The 21,760-nt window shown below is 45.0% G+C and overlaps 1 long non-coding RNA gene across 1 annotated transcript; it reads left to right on the top strand.

Annotated features, from left to right (window-relative positions):
- The first annotated feature begins 2,713 nt into the window (after positions 1 to 2,713).
- On the top strand, positions 2,714 to 18,407 carry LOC132911140 (uncharacterized). Its single transcript, XR_009658918.1, has 3 exons — positions 2,714 to 4,116; positions 5,519 to 7,695; positions 17,842 to 18,407. It is a non-coding gene; the product is annotated as an uncharacterized LOC132911140 (long non-coding RNA).
- Positions 18,408 to 21,760: the final 3,353 nt, after the last annotated feature.

The following is a 21,760-nucleotide window of genomic DNA, read 5'->3' as shown; positions in this document are numbered from 1 at the left end:
CCCTCTCCTGCCACGGTCTACTCAGTTTTTCTACGTTCTAATTTCTTCTTCGTTTCGTATTTAGAAATGTACAAAGGAAGAGAGAGGTAGAGCGAAAGGGACAGGTTAACCCTCGCACGGTAAGCAAAATGTGGAGCACGTAAGAAAATTCGAAGATTCGATGTTCGAAATTTTTCCGTAAAGTTTGATGCGGAAATGTCCAAAGAATGGAAATCAAGAGCGGTGTCGTAGCATTTTTATTAGGAAATAAAAATATTATTCGAAGAAATATAGAAACTGTAACTGGCTCGGACGCTAGGGTTAAACGTTACGCTCGCTGATGTCCAACGTGTAAACGATTGACCATCGGCACTAGCACTTACTGCACGTATGGTGACTAGTGATATGAGGACTTTGTAATTGATAACATTTCGTCGTTATTGTTTCGCGAACCAAGAAACAGTCGCGTTAAATGTTCTTTTATATGATGGCGGATGTATTGTGCGAATCGAGCAGTACGTGTCCATTATGTCTGACAAAAATAACACGAATCTACTCCGCAGCTATTACTCCGTCCGGACACGTATCTCTTGCGTCTGACCATATACGTACTTATATCACTTAACGCGCTCCATCATCCATCATCGCGTGTTTCTTCTAATCTGTTCTCTTTTACCGAGTCAAAAATTAGATATAAATGTCTATAATCATGAAATTAAATGTTAATAAAGACAAATGAATCGCAAATAGATCTGTTTTAGTCTGCTAACCACGGTTGGCCAATCAATTCGTTAATTGGATCTGGACTTGCGAATCTCTTATTTTTTAACGAGGCTTTTCGTTCCTGCTTGTATTTTCAATAATTAAAATTGACCTAACTACAATCCAAGAATATATGTTTGAACTTTATCTTTGAAACGAGACAAGGTGTTTTATTACAAACGGACGTTCGCCACTGTAGGATAACCTCGTACACCATTGGATTCAAGCGTATCCAACATCAACCAGAACTACCGCGAGACCGCAGCGGTCGTTTGGAGGCGTAATAGTTTCGTTTGACTCGGTTCTCGTCGGTCGACAAAAGACGAGGTTAACGTCGTCAACGCAACGCGATATTTCAAGCATAAAGCAACGAACAGCGTCTAACTGGCGTACCAACGATCGTGATAACAAATGGAATGCACTCATTGGTCAGCGATTTATAATCCCTCGCATAGAGTACAGAAGCGCGCACGTGGTCGCGCGCGAACGTGCCAGCTAGCCGACCGACCAGGCGTCGGCCAACTATCGTGCAACGAACGAACAAACGAACGAACGAGCGAGCCTGTCCTCTCGTTCTCGCCAGCGCATTGTCTGCCCCAACCTATCGGGATGTAGAGACGCTTCCGCCAACATCGACATTACATTCCACATTAACCAAATTATGATTTAAGGTCTCGTATTGTCGGCGTGCCGATTGTTCACATCCAAATAGTCCTTGCACAGAGGCACAGTTATAAATTATAATATGCGAGCAATTGCGTTGATCCGCATCATAGTAGCGAACATGCGAGTTGTTCACAGGCCGCGACCTTCAAAAGACTGCCGAGCACGGTAGGAAACGTCGATAAAATATCGTACGGTTATCACTGCGGGCAGGGAGAATAGAATAGAAGAGCCCCTTTACGATCTTGCGATCTTCCGTCTAATTCAAACTTTTTAGGATTCGAGTTAGAAAACTGTGTCGAGGTCAATGCATAATTATTCTAATTTACTATCTTACTGTAATTCTTTCAAGTAGTTTTAGCGATCACTTGCTTTGCATAAATACAGGACCTTGATCGTTTATTTACCGTTGATCAGGTAGCACTTCAAATTAATTCTCACGTTTCGTGTGAGACCGGCAGGTGTCCGAATACTTACGTATGGGAGTGTACGTGTATGAGCGTGTGTATGATATTAGGCGCGTCGATGTCGACGGTGATATCCTTTTTGCGTTGCGACGATGGTAAAGGAACCGTAATACGGAGCGGATCGTGTTGCCACAGCATCGGACGTTGTCATAGACGAGCTCGAGCGTATAGCCAGAGATGATAATTATAAGTTAGAAACTTGCCAGGATCGGTGTTTCGTTGGTCAGAAAAGGGCTGATGGGGTCGACTGCGATAGTCAAGGTGGCGGACCGAATGCTGCGAACGGTGGTTGCGGCTCGGTGAGCGGACACTATCGCGTTACTACGTTGCATTAATCCCCGAGCTGGTATCGACAGAGGACGGTCTACAATGGGTTAGGATACCGTTCCGCTTTCTTTCGGAGGGAGAATATCTCCGATGCGTTCGATGTCGCAAAGAGTTAACATGTATGGCGTTTCACGAAAGTATTTGAACACCTACCATTACCTTAAAAAATGTTTAAATCTTTATTATATTATATCTTTTTTATAATCTTTATCTTATGATTTTTATTAATACTGATGATGATAAATAGGGTTAAGTATTATTACTGTAAATTAGTGTGAACGCAGAATGTTTAGATAAGACGCAAGCACATATACGTATACAAGAAACAGATCGTCTAATTTACAAAGCTTTGGACATTTTGACATTTAGTTAGCACTGTAATGAGACGCGACTACTTTACTTTTGTCGTTTTCTATATATTTGCATGTTTACATTATTACGCATATAAATTTGCTAGAAACGCATAAACATCCGCAATTTACTAACAATATTTTTCTCCGACTGTGCAAATCCCCGATTTGGTGGTTCGCTTCGACTCTTGGAATAGTAGCTGATTGCCGACTATCGACGAGCGTGTGTCGTCCGTATGCAACGTATTGCGAACCAAAAAGCTGACGGCGGATCCTCCAAAGGCTGGTTCGTTTCGCTTTGTCGCGGTAAAGGCTTGACAAATAGGGAATCGGCGCGGAGGCTATCCAGTGCCGTAATTACCCGACGCAACGCGTACTCGCCTGTGCGTAGAGACGATAAGAAGAAGGATGATACGAAGCAACAAAAACGAGCAAACGATTTCTCGTCTTTCCAATTCTTTGGACGAAGCGTAAATTCAATTCGAGAAGGAACACAGTGTTAACGGGTTGGACGAAACGTACCGCGTTGCTGTTGTCTTGCTTGATCGCCTCTGTGCGTATACGGAACTTTTGAAATGGCGAAACGAGCGGACCTCGCCGCGCGTCGCATAGAGTTTCATCTCGGGAGATTACACGAATCGTGATCAAAGTAAACCGGTGAAGAAACGAAGCTTGCTAACGACGAGAGGATCAGGACGAGGAAAAGTGAAGCGAACGGATAGGGGAAGAAAATAGAAGAATGGGAGAGAAACGGCCGAGATGGGTGGCAATGGGAGAAGGGGGAAGGAGACGAGAGGAAGGGTGAAACGATCCGCGGCGGTGGCGGCGGCGGCGACGGCAGCAGCAGTATTCCGGTTTTTTGATATCGGCTGGTTTTCGCGGTGGTAGCAGTATCGAGCTAACAATTAATTATTGGCGGCGCTTCAGAGGGCTGCCGGCAGCCGTAGTTAAACATTACGCGTTCCATATCTTACTGTGCTATCTAATCCCCACGGGGGCTCGAGCGCTACTGCAGTAATCTCGTTTAATTGCCGGCTGTAGACGCGAGAGTCCCGTTCAATTAGTTTTTCAAATAAACATTAGTTTCCTTAACACGCGGTGCCATAACGTGGCGGAGGATGAGGGCAAGGACGAGGACGAGAACGAGAACGAGAACGAGGGCGAGGATGAGGCTCTGCGGAGAGAGTAGAGAAACAGCCCGATAGCGGAAAGAAGATAGGAACGGTCAAATCGGTGGAGAAAGAGAGAACTGGTTGGTGAAAGGGACAGAAGAGAAGGAGAAGGAGGAGGTGGCAGCGATGGTAGTGGCAGTAGGGAACAAAGCGAGAAAGTAAGAGGGGCAAATCGAAGGTGGGAAAAGAGAAAGAGGCAAGCGCGGGGGGGGCTTTGGGAGGAAGAGGAGGATAGCGTGGTACACTCGGAAGGCAGGTCGGTAGAGGTGACGGGTCTATGGAACAGAAGGGTGACGGTGGAGGAGGCGGTGGTAGCGGACGTAGTGGAGGTTGGCGGAGACGGTTAGAGGGAGGAGAAATACCAGTGGAAGAGAAGGGTGGTGTCGCGGCCGCGGGGTAAGTAATTAACGACACATTTATACGATATCGCCCACGGGTGCGGCGTAGCGCGGTGTAGCGCGGCGTGGCGCGGCACGGTGCAGCGCGGAACGGTGAAGAGACACAAACGTGGTGGTGAGAAGGACGAAGCGGGGAGTAGAAGCGAACCAAGCTAGAATCTCGTTCGTAGGAAATGCTTCGCTAATAGGAAGCTATGCGTTCGTCGATAGATATCTAACGTAGACCGACCAACCGATCGATTGACCGACCGACCGACCGATCCCCTCAACATCTGACCGTCTGGCCTTACGACTATTCCGATTCGTAAATGCGACTATCGTTTCGACGATCACGACCATTCGAACGATGGAAGATGCGGTTTTAGCGCTTGCGATCGAATTTAACGATCGCCTTTGTCCGTCAAACTCCTCGTATCTTTCTAATACAACGATCGATCGTTCGATTCTATTTTTGTCGAATATCTTCGTCGATTATTGCTTTGCATTATTGTTATTGGTATCTGTCGTTAGCACAGCCCTAGCTGTATCCGACGTGGCCGATACGGGAACCGGCTAGAAATCGAGAAAGATCGACAAATCATGGAACAAAGCGGAATACGAGTTGGCAAACAAGCGAAAGGGGATCGACGCGACTTTTGCCTTTGCGCGAAACGTACTCGTTGCTCGCGCGGCTGGTTATGGTGATGCGGATTATTCACTAATATGATTTACGACGTATTACCCCGACGTGCTAGCGCGCGCGACTCACAATGCGCACATAATGTGAGGCATAATTTATTAATTTTACTAATGGCTCCTGCCCATTATTATTGATTTCGGACCGCGCCTCGTTCGGACGGGCGCTGATTTATCCCGGTCGTTATCGGCCCCATGTTAAATCGTCCGCGAACCAGGAGCCGCGAGAATACAATTCGACGACTCGTGTACTTTTCCTTTCCCATTGCGCGCCTGTTCTATAGCTGTCGATATAGCTATCGATGCGAGTGGATATCGGTAGTGCAAGCCGTCCAGTCTCCTCCCGTATTCGTTCGCAGGCTCGCGGCCTGTAAGAGAAAAAAGGAAAACTCTTTCATTTCGTATGTTTCGAGTCCAACGTGCCACAGATAGAAATCGTAAAGATAAAAATTGCTCGATCAAATCGTTGTACGAAATACTTGCTACTCGAGTGTCTCGACTTTACCCAATCTAGTTCGAAACCTTTGCGACTGTGAATATTATTTAGCTGTTAGACCATTCTGAAAATTTATCCTATTCGTGTTCAGTATACCTTAAACATCGAAGATAAAAATGCAAAAGAGATAAGAAACTTTCTAAAAACTCTATCGATTTGATATATTTAACGGTTATTCTTCCTTTCCTTTCCTCTTTTCGATTATTACTTGATTGGTTAATTTTTGCAGATGCGAAAGTTTGCGAGGGGATTGTCCGAAAGGAGGCTACGGACGAAGGGTGATCGACGAAGGAAAATACACGAGGGAAGTGCATCGAGAACGATCCAGACACCACGTTGCGCGAATGGCCGCGCCGACACGATATTAAAACATTAAAATAACGTACGACCGTGCAAAAACGAAAGGCTACGGTTGACGCGATCCTTTCATCGCAATTCCGACCGTCCGGTACTCTATTCAAACACGATCATTCGTTTCGTTATTACGCGGCATTTTTCACCGATGGACAACCGCGTATGGCTTACGCATCGCGCATTCGTCATTCGTCCCGACGATCCCGCGAATTTATCAATTTATCAATTTTTAAATGTTACACGTTTCCCAGTAATGGACTAGGACACCGCAGACATGACGCAGCGTGACAGATATCGAGGCACGAGGAGCAAGACATCGAGGAAGGAGCGAGAAGAAAAGGGGACCGGATGGATCAACACCGTACCTTCTCGACGTTCCGCAGCTACTGCTGCCATCTGGAACCACGAATGTTCGAACAAGTTGCGGACACGGCAGATCGCAGCGCGTGGACCTCGTCGAAGAGAAACAAAATGAAGGAAAAGGAGAAAGTTTCCTTCTTGGAACAGGGGGAGAGGATGGACTCGATATCAGTTGTTTCTCCGTCGTCTTCTCTCGGCCACCGCGTTTGGACGTACGCGTCAGTCTTCTCTTTTGGAAACGTTACTGGCCGAGACAAAGACGTAAACAAAAAATTAAATACAGTAGAACCTCGGTTATCCGATCTTGTCGAGAGACAAGGGCGTCCAGATGAGGAAATTTTCGGATGATAGAACAGTTACTACTTTTCCGATGTTTATCTTCGTGTATTTATTTCAGAAAAGAACGTAAACATTCGTAATAGCGATACAAATAACGTAAGATTCGATCGAAGATTTATGGATCTCAAGACTTTTTAGTTGCTAAATCAGAAAGCTTGTTTAGCGAATTCAATTCGGCGAAGTTACATTCATTTTGTACCTCCTCCCATCTTAACTTTACTTCTAACGCCTCGAATGCTCTTAGTGTCATGGTCAATCGAGTAAATCCGTCACATTGAAACCATTCTATCGCGTCGCAGCGCTATCGCAAACATCGAATCCCGGTATTGAATCAGTGCAGGTAGAGTTTCTTCTACATCTGTCGTAATATTATCGTCCATTTTTTCCCATATGGTTTCACCGATGTAATTCACTGGTTTACTCGATGCTCTTTTCCGTGTCACACATTTAACGCCCAACCAAGCATATGTCACCATGTAACAGCAATGCGTTAAATTTAATTGCTTGTGAAGTTGTTGTATCACCTTTTCGCTAGTAGCGTCGTTGATCGTTAACAAAAATTCTCGTGGAAGATTGAACGTTTTATAGGCGAAACGTGTTCGCATAATGGAACGTTGGGATGACACGATGTTTGGATGATAGAGAATTCGAATAACAGAGTTCGGATAATCGAGGTTCTAGCGTACTCCGTAAAAGCTATTTCAAGTAATTTGTTGCCGAAAAGGACGAAAAGATGTTAAAGAGAAGACCGATGAAGCTATAGATATCAAAAAGCCTGATTTTAGTTAAATTTTTCTTAATTTTCGTACGACCTAATAGCATCGCGCGACAGTAATAGACGAGAGGAGCATTTCCTTCGTGCTTGTGTCGTCTCATCGGAATTTTTCTTAGCTGTGCAGCGTACTTTGACCAGGAACACGCATCGTGACTGAAACGTAGTTAAAATAGGCTGATTAAAAAAAAAAAAAAAAAAAAAAACAACCACGATGTCACGCTTTCGTAGGAAAGGACAGGTCGTTTTTACGGTTGTGGTATCTTTCTGTTTCACAAACTCCAGCTGGAGCTGCGATACGGTCTAACGAGCTGTTCGAAAGCAAACAGTAGGCGATCTACCGAGATAGCGTGTTGTATAGATCAGATACACGGTAACGAAGGAATTATATTACTCTTAGCCGATGAACCTTTGATGATTCCGTTTGAAGTCGACGTTTCCAGGCACCGGAAGCAAAGCAGCAAGAGTGGAGGCAGAAGCAAAAGCAGAAGCGGCAGAAGCTGAAGCGTTAGCAAGCACGAGGTACGGCGCACAACGCGTTAGGAGCACTGTCACCCTCGACTTGGCCGGCAGAGAGAAGGGTGAGCTTTCACAGAGAGATTACACGAACCCCTCGAGTACGGAACTGCAGGTACGTTAACCGCAAGCCGGACGGTCATTATTAGCAGGTACCTTGTGCACGGACCTCTAGTAAGCCGTACATCGTTGAATAATTAGAGTGCCACACGACTACTGCCAACCACCGCGTCTAAACACGTTCGTAATCGCGCTATCTTCTTTCATCTTCGTCCAACGATGTACGCACGATGCGATTCTTCTACTCCTAATTTCAAGGTACCGTACAAATATTTATAGACCTTGCAGGAAGTATCTATATTTACTCGAAGAAAACGATTAATGTTTGTACAATCGAGTTGTCAATTGCATATTATCCAGGTACATATTTAGTACCCAACGTCCGAGAAAGCAAATCTTATTTTCATAAATTTGTTCGCCACGGGTTAATGATCCTATTTAAGGTTTTCGTCGAAAGTTGTACGCTCTAATCGCCGATCAGTTTTACCAACTTCGCAACATCGGTTCCTTCGGGTGTATCCCTTCTCTTTCGACTAGGTTGCCTCGATCGTTCCTCGCCGACGACACTCAATCGATGGTATCAATTCGAAGCAACGATGAAAATAACGAGTCAATGACAGGAGTGGATAAAGCGGACAGAAACTGAATCATATCGTTGTCGGTGAACGCGATTACGTTATCTCAGCCGGAAGGCACGTTACTCCGATAGTTTGCTCATCTCTTTATTTCGTGATGGCGGCCCTCTTATTAATAGACGGCCGGGTATATCGAAACGCGGTATTCGAAAATCGGTTACGACTCGATATATAAATGGTCGCGCGCTCGGTTTTCTCTTTGATGTTACGAGGCGACAAAAAATGGCTGTTTCCTTGTGTCGGTGCGGTTCGCTTGCTTCTCTCTCTCTCGATGACCGATTCCTCTGCGGGGAAAAAATTCGATTAGACTGCCAATAACTAACGGCGTATGCCCTGTTACCAAGTTTGACGATTAATTATCGCGAACAACGCGTGTTTGATGTCGAAGGAAACGTTAACGTAGCCCGATTGATCGGTTAATTGAAAGGGACGGTAAGAAGGTGGCGAGGGGGTGTACGGGCTGGGAACGAGGGGGAACGACAGCCCGCGGGGCCCTCCGTTCGAGGGTAAAACGAGAATGGATGCTAGCAGAGCGGAGGCACGCTGCCGGGGAAGAACATGCTACGAACCAAAGCAGAGAGTAGTGGCTCTGTTTCGTGCCGTTCTCTTCTTTGCTCCCTTTCGTTCGCCTCGACGGACTCCGACAGCTCTTTCATCTACGGATGATTACCTACTACGCTGCGTCGCTCTAAACAGACCGGCGCTTCCTTTCCGTTTCCGATCCTTCCACCGCTACACCCACTCCCTTTCCTCCAGCCCCGTCTCCACCCCTAACCTCGAGCCTTGAAATTAGCTAGACAAATGAAAAGCAATTAATGCTTGTACACGCTAAACGCGTCGAAACGAGACTAGATCGAAGGGACGTTCGATTTCTGTTTGAAAGGTATTTTGTTCGAAATTTTGACGTTTATATCGTTTATATCGACGATTGTTTTAATTTACTGTATGGATGTAACTCTTACAAATAATTTTAGCGAATCACGCGATACGCGTGAGATTCTGATTCTGATTGATGGTTTCCTTAACACGTTCGAGACCGATGACACTTGGAACAAATCTCTTGCGAACGACAGGAAACTTTTTTTGCATTTGTAGTGAAAAATACGTGAAAGTAATCGGCGCAGGAATAAAAAAAGCACGTTTCAGAAAATTTTTATTTAAAAATACGCGATGACATACGCGGTATGTCATCGGACATTTGTAATAATTTCGATGTCGGATGACCAAGTGACATACCATGTACGTCATCCGAATAAAATAGAGTTTTAGTTAAAATTTCAGGAAAGATAAACACGTAAAAAGGTAATAATATTTATTTCAAGAATGAGAAGGTTATATAACATGTATATACATAGGTATAAACGTTATTTACACTTGTAAGCTGGAACAGATACACGCCCACAAAATATAAAAATTTTACTGAAATGAAGATATATTTATGTATATAGTTAAAGGAAAAAATTGTTTCAAGTAATATAAATAAATTATCCTTATGATAATTCTTGAAACAGGACATAAACCTCTCTCAAACATAAACCTGGATTATCTTTGCAGCCAGTGCAAAAATAATTAATACTTTCGACTTTTCTGATTGTTATCTGAGAATTGAGTGAAAATACCGATGACATACATGATGGTGCTGTCGTAGGTCATTACGGTGAGATACTGCATAACACGCATGCTATGTCATCGATCTCGAACGTGTTAATGATTGAAATTAATTATCATGTTTCGCGTGGAACTAGTACGTGTCCTAATATTCATCAACGGAGGTGTACATGTAGATTATTTTATGACCTCGCGTGTATAGTTGTAGCGAATTTCGTGTGTATTTAGATTTTGGCCCAAAGCAAGGAAACCAAGGCAACAGAAAAGAAAATGATTGCACGTCAACGTAACGGAAGATCGAGGATTCGCGTAACCAGCAAAGAGTGCTTTTGCTTGCCACCTGGGCCTCCCTTTAACCGTTTTGAACGTTTACGTCACGACATTTCTCGTTTCTCGTTTCTCGACCTAGTCACAATTATGCACCGGCGGAAATAACATTTACTTAGCAAAGTCGCGCTCGAGTATTGTGGACCTGACACATATCACTTGGTCGCGTGACTCGCTCCGTTCTTGGCTGCGTCGTCCCGCGACGGCGGCAGCTTAAACTCAACTCGAACTTTCCGTCGCGTAGCTGAGACGGCTGCAACGTGTTGCACGACGTATCGAGCTTCTCGGCTAGGAACCGTCGTTCTCGGAGCAGCGCGCCTAAAACACGTAGGAGACGCCGAAATTTCGCCCTCCTAAGCTTTTTTCGTTCTTGTTCGAAAATTAATCCGCGTTAGACTCTGACAAGGTTGGTGTAATCACTTGGAAATCTTAGCTACGAACTCCTGCAGATACTTTTTCATAAAAGTTGGTGCGTATAGTACGGGTTATTTGGGTCAGCGAGGAAATATTATACAGGCCATTTTGAAAATAATATTTCGCCATATGTGCTTAGTGTTTTTCATAAGAATCGTCATGAGGAATCTCTCGAGATTCGCGATCAATTATAATATGTATTCACAACAGAAGAGATGCAAGAACAAGCAATATTTAATCTCGAGTTTGCAAACGAGATAATAATCTCACAATTTTTAAAAAGTCCTTAATGATTTTTTTGTAACATTTTGTTTTTTATAAACGTCCCGATACTTACGAACGGAGATGATATATTGAAATTGATGGCCGCTTCTGTTTGTCCTGTCAGCTTATTAGAACCATATTAAGCGTAAGTTTACACAGTTGCCACCAGGCTGCTGTATGTAACATGATAAATAGAGCGGACCCTACCTTATCATCCTGAATAACTCGTTCCTTGCTACACAATCGAGCTGTATCGTCATCGAGCGACCTTTTACCCCGCGACTGTACAAGAAACCAAAAGAATCGAAGAAATCATAGAAACGAAAGAAGTGGAAGGAACCGAAGAAAGCGACGAAAACGACAGCTAAACGACTGGAAGGAGCGCGGGTGAATCGAACGAGCAGGACCTCGCAACGTTTCGCTGTAATTTACGATCGTCCGAGAGTATGGAATCCTCCGGGCACCGTGCGGAACACGGCCTCCTTACATAAAAATCGGGAAACCGCTCGCGGCCGAGACCGACCACAAATCATCGTCTGTCATCCGGTGAAACGAACGTTCCCGTGGAACGGCGATGTGTTCTTCTCCGTCGGGACATGTGCCGAGCACACGAAACGAGTCTACATCATGCCGTCTGGCCAATGGACCGAAAGATGCCCTTCTAACCTTCTAACCGAAGCTTTGGCAGGTATTTGCCGATCCACCGTGTCTTGATTCGGCAAGTCAGTGGTTCCAATGACCGAAATCAAACGAAATTTGGTTCTGATCATTTATTTATTCGTTTATATATTTATTTATTTCGCGAGATAAATCCTTCGGCACGTAAAAGATAGCACGTAATAGCAAGAGATATATCGTCGTACGTAAACGAGTTTCTCGTCTATCCTGAAGAAATCAACAGAAACTTCGTACTAACTAAAGCTCAAAGTACTATCAAAATCGCGATTGAACCGCGAGGGACATATACGTCATCGGATAGATATCGTGAAAGTGGAAAATCTAAAACAGTTGAGGACGTATTTTCGTTAGCTTTAAATGCGACGACTTATATATAAGAACCGATGTCATCCGAACGTATCAATCGCGAAAGCTGATATTTCATTGTTCAGATCAACTATCTTTCTCCACGAAATGCACGAAATTTCATCTCGATCAGGTGTCTTGCGGAAGTATAGCCCGAGAATTTAGACAGAGATCGGGTATTTGGTAGGCTAGAAGAGATCACGATGGAACGGGAGCCACGGGATTCACGAATCCTACGGTCGGCGCAAGTTTCCTCCTCAAATTAACCGGCTTGAGAGACGCTACGTAAACCGAGATTATTATAATCTCTCCGAGACTCGACTGCGGTAACATTAAACGAAGAGACGTGCCCTTTGTTTCGTAGTGTATATACCTATGTAGGTTTGCTGCTTGGTACGCGGGCCAAGAAGCGAACGAGGGAAAGAGTCGTTCAGGAAGATGGAAACGGAGCGTGAGTTCACCACCGACTTTCCGATGCATCTCCTCCATTAACGAAGCCTGAATGTGGATTAACTCGAAGGTTTGCGATGCTGCCGCATAGGAAGAGTACAAAAAAAAAAAAGCAGGGAAGATCGGCTGCCAAGAAGCGGCGAGAATTTACTTGGACACGAACAGAGAAGCACGCAAAAGTGGAATTTTCTACAAGCATCAGACCTGATCGTCTAGACGTATGTGTACGCTACTTTTAATTAGATGCAACGTTTGTATCGAGATGAACGCTTATTTTTATCAAATATTGGAATTACAATCGCCATATTTCATTATTTTAGCGACGATTAACAAAGTTTGGCTGAATAATAAATGTCACGCGTGGTATGTGCGATTACGATTTGTTTATTCAATTGGCTTGGCGTCATATCGGACGATGTAGGTGGATCATCAGGTGAGGTGATAATAATGTATCGCCTACGCGACTTCAAAGTCCAAACACAAATTCACCGTGAACGGATTAAATGTAATTGCTTTTCGAATCGGTAATAGTGTAACGGCTTGCTGGTCTATCGCGTCTCATCAAACTTTTCGCTGCGTAAATGCGCGTAAATACATTGTCAGTTGTAAATATTAGATCGCTTACTCGTCACATTTATTGGAAAACTCTACGAATGTTATTTTGTTCGGGATTTTACGTTGCGAGGCAAATGAGACGACAAACTCATAGCTAGGAATAACTAGGAAATAAAAGCGTACAATTTGCATTAAACATCGTGGAAAGTATCGTTATACTTAAGACTAGCGATGTGTATAAATACAAGGGTGGACCTCGATATTGATTTGCCGCGTTGTTCTTTCATTTTTTAATCGTACTTTGTGCTTACCACGTTTCGCAGTATATTATTTTCATATGGATACATATATATATATAGAATATATAAAACATATACGTAGAAGAAAATTCGTCGTATCTCATAAAAGATGACAGATAGAACATACGTTTATACGAAGCTTTTTCATTGTTTTTAGGTGTACAATCAGTTGCCGAAGTGGGTCATACGTGTTCTGCTACACCCTGTATATATACACAAGATTGAAACATGCGCTTTAAATGAGACCGTTCACTCTATTCACCGCTGACCGGTACACGACGTTGCTGTTACACGAGGGTGCCTGCCATATAGTATAAATCGATCTTAAGTTAAATCGAACGAGGCGTTGCGTGGCCCGTCGTTACAATCGGTAGTTGAGAAAGGAAAAATCGCGGAACGTCGACGGCCAGTGCGTTTGTTTCCGTAAAATGCACCGTTCGCGAGTACACCTCGCCTTGCCCCGTCTTGCTTAATCCCGGGGTATTTATTCGCATGATAATAATAGTAACGCCGTTGGAACGTTTTCAAGAATTATTGCTGTCCTTGCCGCCGACGATAAATGAGTCCGGAGGATTAGCTAAACAGTGGCTCAAAAATGTTATTATATAGCTGCATGAATATTCATCAACTCACGTGAGTACGCCGAGTTGCTTTTAAAAGGTTTTGCCTGTGGTTCTTCCGTTATTCCACGACCATGTCGGTTCGACGACGATACCGTAGATCGCGGTGACCACGGGATTTCGCCTTCTCCCGGTTTCTAAACATTCCATCTCGGATGTGTCCTGTACATCGATCGCGCATCGAGGGATATTTTCACGGGATAAATTCGCAGGAACGCGAAGATTGCTTAAGACCGGTTTTGCTGGTTGGGAAACAGCGTCGCGTTAATTGGTAGACGAAATTTGGAACTGTCGTCGCGTCAGGAAGAATGGCCAATAAGGAAGAGCACGTAGAAGGCGTGGCCAATGTTCTTAGATCCGTCGTTACGGATTGATGCTTTACTACGGCCGCGTAATCCGGCGTTCCACTATATAGTCAGATAACTAGAAACGGGGAAAATAGTAAGGATAACGAACGATTGATCAAAGAGATTGAGCTTTTGTACGTTGAGATCCCAAAGATACGCTAATATTCGATGCTGACGTTTTGATAGATTTGTATAAACGATATGAGAATTTTACTAGACAGAAAGTATCTATGGAATCAACGGACGTATGTGTATGCGTAGGATCCTCATAACACTCGTGCTCGTGTACACAACCCCTTCACAAGTCAACTTGTGAAAAATCAAGCGTTTCCGGATAACGGTAGAACATCGATTAATTAAAAGGCACACTCGTTAACCGGTATTATACCTGCACGTGCGATTGATATTTTTGCCAGAACGTTTGGTAATCGCGTTGACGCGGCAACCAAATTTAATTTGCTCTCCGTTCGATGTACTCGTTGCTCGTCAGCGTGCGAATCGATTCGAACCAACGAATAACGAGCGGTCGGAATTTCGGGGACGCGACGCTAGGCTAATTAACGTCTAGATTGGCTACACGTCCAACCTTCTAGCTAGGTAACATCGCGTTCGGCCTTCCCACCACTTTCCGAACTTTCCGTGTTTTCCAATTTTTTGTTCTCCCATTTTCCCTCTTTCCATTTTTCACGCAGTTTGCCATTCGTAGGCAACTAACGGTTAAAGATAGCCGCTAACTGATACCTGGGATTTGCAGGAAGATCTCAGAGTGTGTTTGCTTGGAGATATGGTAAGAACGCAACGTGACGAAAAATGCAAAGGACGAGGGGGGAACCTTTGGACGAGGCTGAGGCGGCAAAGGTGGCAAAGGCGGTCCAAGCAGTTCGATAACGCGATAAGGCGAGGTTAAACCCATGTTTGGCGGGCAGGTTATAGGTTAAACGGTGAGCTAGGGGGTGCAACAGGTCGCGTGAACTTGGGTGAATTTTCTGTTCCAGGGCGCGCTGTCTGGCCCTCCTGCATTCCCCTCCCCCTGTTATTCCCTCTGACCCCTTCGCTCCTCTGTTCCCTCCCGCCATGGTCACAGCCACCCCTAACGTCGTTGTTCTCTTTCTCTCTTCCTCCTCTCACCCCCACATCCGTAGTATGCACCCCACGCCACCCCCTGTCTGTCTCTCTGTCTTTCTCCTCTTCCCTTCTATCTAGCCGTTACGCCGTCATTAGTCAACGTCGACGCCTATACCACGTGGAGTCCCGCAGAATGCACCAGCTGCTTGATATCCCTCTGTATCCGTAGCTACAAATTCGAGTTACGGATTTCCCGTCTTCGAGCCACGGCCGTGTCCCGTGTTCTTTGCGCGCGGATTACCCCGCCACTTCTGCACTCTGCAGATCTGCAATGACAGACGAAAGGTCTACGGGACCGATTGGTCGCGATACAGTAGATTCATCTTAATCTTACGTACATTTTTTCTCGCGCGCAACGTATCATTGGCTGTTACGAGAATTAGAAACACCGACCTAGACAGGATCAAGATGAAGAAAGATCGATGTATATCAAGATGTCATCTACACTCTTCGTCTAGTCCTCTTGCAGCGGAAATCCTGTGTCGTAACGTAAGACGAAACGCAAAGCGATTCCGCATTTTTGACTGCCTTCTACGATATATTAACATTAGCACATACGGTCGCACATGCTACTTGTCGTCTGGTTGGTAGAATGAGCGGTATATCCTATCTGTCTCTCTATCGTCTCGTTGATCTTCTTTTCAGCTTTGTATTATATCGACGAATAGGAGGAGCTGTGGATACTCGGAGAATGCGTAAAATCAGTGACCTGGCTGCGCTAAAGTGGAAATCGGAGAGGGAAGGATGGCGCGAGCGAGCGCGGAATTTAACCAAACATTGCTCGCTCGAAGAACAAAGCTTGATTTATTGTAATGAGTTTGCAGGAGTTAAGAGGTACGCGCGTCTCCCCTGGCCGTTCGTCGTTCCCCGGCCGCTTAACTAGATATTGAGACCGGTGCGGTTTGACGGGGATCCTCGGATCAACCCCCGTCATAAACCCTTCTTAGCACCGACCACCCTTGCGGCCCCCTCTGAAATATGCATGAAGTTTCTGCATACTGATTGCGTTATTTGTATCATCTACGAGAAGACAATAGGACAGGGTGCTCGTGTTCGCGACGAATACTTAAATCCTCTCTATCGACTTCATTTCTTCCACTATAGCTACGACGCTGAAAGTCGCGTCGAGTTTCACGTCACTTTCACATACAAGTCGCCATTCGACTATGTCTACTTTACTCTCTAAATTCCAGAAGAACGTTAATCCTTGAAAAGTGGATGGACCTAACCTCCCCCTGTGTAAGATGGATCTTAGGTTCAAGCGAACCCTTAGCGAAATTTCGTTCCTTACGTAACGACGAGTCGGAAAGTTGATGTTTCGAAGAAGACAAGGCGTTTGATTTCGAACGAATGTTCACGACTGGAGTAATTGGTACGCGACTAGGCTCGAATGAACCCGATACGAGTCGCGCGAGGATTAAAAATATCGGAGAGCAAAGGACAATATCGGTGATAGGACGTTTTGTTGCTCGCACGAGCGAGCAAAGTTCGTTTCCAAGCTGGATTTCCTACCGAAAACGTTCGATTCATTGAGAACTGACGGGGGAGCCATAATTCCCGTCTCGGTTTGACGTTAATGCTTCCCCTACTTCGTAACCGGCAGATAGGCGAGGGGGTTAAGCTCGCTGCGACATATTTATGGAGAGGACGAGATGTTATCGGGCACGAGGACCCTGGGTTTGTCCGATCGCGCTGCGAAATCCGCCCTTCCTACAATCTACTTCGCAATTATCGCGCACGACGTTAATATTTGGCCCACACCCATCGCCTCCGCTCTACCTTCGATTTCGTGAAAGCCACGCGAGTTCCATTCCCCTTGCAGACGTACGAGCGCATCGGGAATTAGTGCTACGCGATCCTTCTTATCCAACTTGTCTCCTAATCGTACAAATGACGATTTTCTTTAAATAAGAAGAACGAAATAAAGGAGAGACACGTGGCATGGGAAGAGAAAGGATACCGATGCAACGACGTTACCGTTATGGTTGCACAATAAGGCAAACATCCAATCTGGGAGTCCGAGTGCTGATAAAGTTAATTATCCTTCCTCCAAATCTTCGCTAAAAGAAGAAGATTCGAAAACGAATTTTTCATTGGAAATAACATCGAAACTTGTAGATTGATAAATAATATTTAATTGCGAAAATAGGTATAAATTTTCGGCTACTAAGAACCTTCTTGATGTACCGGTGTCTCTCGTTCGTTTGGAATTAAAATGCTGAACACTGTTTCCTATGTCTTTAAAAGTTGCTCTTTCATCAATGTCTCTAACTTTACAATATTTTCTCCTTAAAGACAATTTAAAGCACACGAGTATGACAAACCTATCGTTCAGTAAAAGTAAAGCAGATTCACAGTAACCTTTCTTCGCAAAGCATGAAGTACCGTTAATTTACTTGTATCGTACTCGAGGAAGTCCTAATTCTACCAAACTCCGTACCAGTAACCATAGCCAAATATAATTCTGCCTTTTTACTGTTGCAGGTTTAGATCGTGAGTTTGGCCGACGGTGCGGGTTTGGTAACAACGGTGGCGACGACGACGAGGAAGACGACAGCGACGACGACGACGACGACGATGTCGGTGGGGTGTAGCAGGTCGAGGTGCGTGTAAATTAAAGGCGTCATAGATTTTCGCGGTAGCCCGCAGGATCAGGGCCTTAGATTTGCGTCCGGCAGATTACCCCGGGGGTGAAATGGGACAATGGGCGTTAGTCTGGGCCGACGGCGTATAAATAAGGATCCCCAGGAAGCTTCTGGGGGTAAGGGGACAGCAGGCAGAGGAGATCCTCGCTCGGTAGCGACGTGGTAGCCGAGTAGAAAGCCCGGCTAGTGCTGAGACCGGTCGGCCGTCCATCTTGGCCGTCGCCGTGGCGGTCCTTATCTGCACTCACAGCTCCGCTGCTAGACGTCCGGTGATCTAGGGCACTTCTCTAGCTCTCTCTCTGCTTCTCTAGTTCGCGCAAGACACCGTGTACCCGCACATACACGCACATATACACTTACATTCTCTGCACCTGTCCCTCCCCTGTATCTGCTCCCTTCGTCCATCTTATCACGTATTCTCTCTCTCTCTCTCTCTTCTCTGAGAAGAGTAGAATTACTCTGCAGCGTCACTTCGCATTCACTAGCTCCCGAGTCTTTGTACTTACTTTTTCTTGCTCGTAGGTATGCGGAAAGTTTACGTCGATGCTCAAGCGACTACAGACGACTTTTCGTCCAGAATTTTAATCGGAACGCGTCAGTTTGAAATAACACGATACCACTAAACGGAGCGCCGTAGTCCATCGATTAGATTCTCCTTTTTACGTCTATGCCGAGTACAGTGAAATTTTTAACACGAATCTTCTTTGGAACTTAAGTTTCGACTTAAACGAGCCAAGTGTGAGGGTTTTCTACTCTAACGACTAAATTAACCTGGGAAATAAATTCATACAGTTCGATAGAACGTAACTTAAAAAACGCAAAGTATCTGCACGAGTCAGAAGTGATACAGCGTTCGCCGTTCTCGGCGAGGGTTAATGCCACGTACTATAACAATAAAACCCAGGTACGGTAAAGGTGTAAATTGTAAGAGTAACGAGTACAATGCTTTAAGGTCGAACAGTCGGATACACGATGGTTTGCGGTAGCCTCCTAATACGCGACGAGACGACAAACTTCCTTTCGAGCGGAGAGTGTAACCAAGTCCCGTCACACGGCTGTTTGTGCATATCGAATGAACGACACTTTCCAGGATCTCGGTTGGTTCTCGTGAAATCTTAATCGCGGTGGCACGTACTTATCGCGCGTCGCCGACACGTAGACACGTTCTATACCGTTTGTCGTGTCTGGGTGCTCTGTAGTATCCGTTCGAAGAGGAGCAGAGCATTAAATATTGGAAGTATCCTGTTGGAATTATACAAGAGAAGGTTCGCGCGTGGACCGTCTAAAGCCAGGCCGTGTGCACCGCTAGAACGAAGCTAAAGAGATAGAAGCCGAGGGTGGTGGCGGTGGTAGGTGGTTTAGAACGAGTACAGGGGAAACCAGAAGGGGGAGAGGGATCTTAGGAAAGGCGGCACAAGATACCTTGGAGGTTACCCGGAGTTGGATAGGGAAGAAGCTTGCGAGGGAAGCTGCCGCGATGTTCGCTAGATGGGCGATACGGCTCGGCTCTGTACGGAGCCTTGCCCTACGAATACACCAGACAATTGAACTTCTCCCGTTTATTGCTTCTAATTAAACGACCGAGATATTTCTGCTACGTTTCATTAGCGTACAACCGAACTCCAGTCGGACGGTTCGGGTAATACATTTGCCGCAGTCGTGTTTTGTTGCTCTATGGCTGAGAAAATCTCATACTTCGCCCTCGTACTTTTGCCTCTTCTTACTGATATGGCGCGATTTTTCTTCGTCGTCTTTTAACCGCACGACGACATCGAAAACGATAGGACTAGGTAGGCGAATACAATTACGAGTGAAAGATTGGACGATTATATGGCAAGCGTCGATGTTGGTCTTCCAATCTGAAAACGCTCGTCTCGTCTTAAACGAACCTTGTCCACGGACGCGCGAGTGATTAATTATTGTAGCACCTCCGTGTTACGATCTCTGCACTAGTACCTTAATGGAAATAACTAAGTATTGTTTGGGCGCATGCCTTCCGTACGGAAATGATCCATCATGGTCCGGATAATTAGCACAACCGTGGTTGCGCGTGTAATCATCACTCGGAATAGCAACGACGACCAGCTATCCCTTTCCCTCTCGTCCTCTCACGTTTGTTCCTTGTACTCGTTCTTTCTACTTTTTATTTCGTCATATCTATCTGCTTGTATCGAAATTTCACCGGCGTCCTTCTTCTTATTCAATTTTATTTAATTTCGTCGGATGGTTGCTTGCGTTTCTTGCTGAAAATTTTCTGAAATTAATTGTTTAACGCGTAACCGTCAGGGTAATGCCGGATTGTTACAATTTTTTCGACGCTACAAAGACCTACCGAGGCAACTACTTTAAATGTCGCGATTAACTGATATTTTTTCAAACTTGAATGTATCGCGATCTTACGTTGTACACGATGGTCGGACAACTTAGGAAATTTAGTTTTAAGACGTTTTCCGTAGGAAGGCGAGATCACGACGCGAGGTCGAGTCGCAACACGAAAAGTAGGTAATTTAGGACGGAAATCCGCTGGGTTGAAATCAACGAGCATCTTTATCGATGGCGGAGGTCGGTCGTGGAACGGTTGGAAACTTTGGAAAAATCAATCCCAGCCAAGGTTCACGTAACGTCGGTGTCGGTGCAATTCATTTGCATGGGAATTGCACGCGACGGAGACGGCTGCAGCCTGGTATCGATTTTAAGTGGACCGGCTGTCCCGTCAGCTTGCTGTCTCGTCTTCCCTTGGACAGAAGCAACTCGAAGTCGCGCAAGCGCTCCTATGAAAACTTCTCTCTTATAGGGAATCTGCGGAACGTCCAAAGTCCGAAGCGAAAGATACCTAAGAAGAACGAACGAACGCGGTTTGCTTGCAAAACCCTTAACGAATCGATCGATTAACGTTGAAATACACCGATATATCGTGAAAGTCAAAGTGTGGCCCGTGAATCTGTCAAGACGAATTAACTCTCTATTCGGATAATAATTTCTTTAATTTCCAAAGATTCCCTATATTTCTGCGTTACTTATAATCTTACTTTCGTACATATTTACCTTTTCGAGGATTGGTAATCTAATTAATTGAGGTTGATTTATCCGCAACATTTTTAACTTTATAGTTTAATATATTTAGAAGTATTGAGATTAATTAAAATTACTGAAATTATTACTTAGAAACATTGAAATTGCAATTCAGCGGGGCTGCTAGTGTCAGACACGTTTTAAACAATTTTAAACAAGCAACAGCGATCAATAAGGTTTTGAACGTAAAGGCATCACGAGAATTGATCGTATTAGCTTCTCAGAGACTTAAATAATGAAATTACCATATCTTGGAGATTGGGAATCCGAGTGACAAGTTTACGCATCCTTCTCGGTTAACAGATTAAGCGAGAACCCTATTATCTTGCGACTCTGCATAGCAGGCGATGTGCTGCGTCACGTCTTGTCTTGTCTTTCGCGATCGTATAGATAGCATTAAAAAGCAAGCACGCGTTTCGGGATGCACGAGTTGCAAACTGTATACGAGTTTGAAAGTACTTACCTTTGAGGCAAAAGTCAGCAGCGTTAGGTAGGGGATCGGCGGTAACGCGGGGTTGGCAAGATAGGTTAGACGCGAGTCGGATATCCCCCGTGGCCAGTACGTAAGGACAATAAGCCAAAAAGTTGGTAAGGCAAGCATGGCGGAGCCGTTAGCCGTTATGAAGCTCAAGGGTGAAGTCAAGATTGTAATTAGCTGGCGCTAAGTTTCGAGGTTTCCCTTGTAT

This window comes from Bombus pascuorum, chromosome 10, assembly GCF_905332965.1.
Source record: "Bombus pascuorum chromosome 10, iyBomPasc1.1, whole genome shotgun sequence".
Taxonomy (NCBI): Eukaryota; Metazoa; Arthropoda; class Insecta; order Hymenoptera; family Apidae; genus Bombus; species Bombus pascuorum.
The sequence above is the reverse complement of the archived record's forward strand: the minus strand, read 5'-3'. Positions and strand labels throughout refer to the sequence as shown.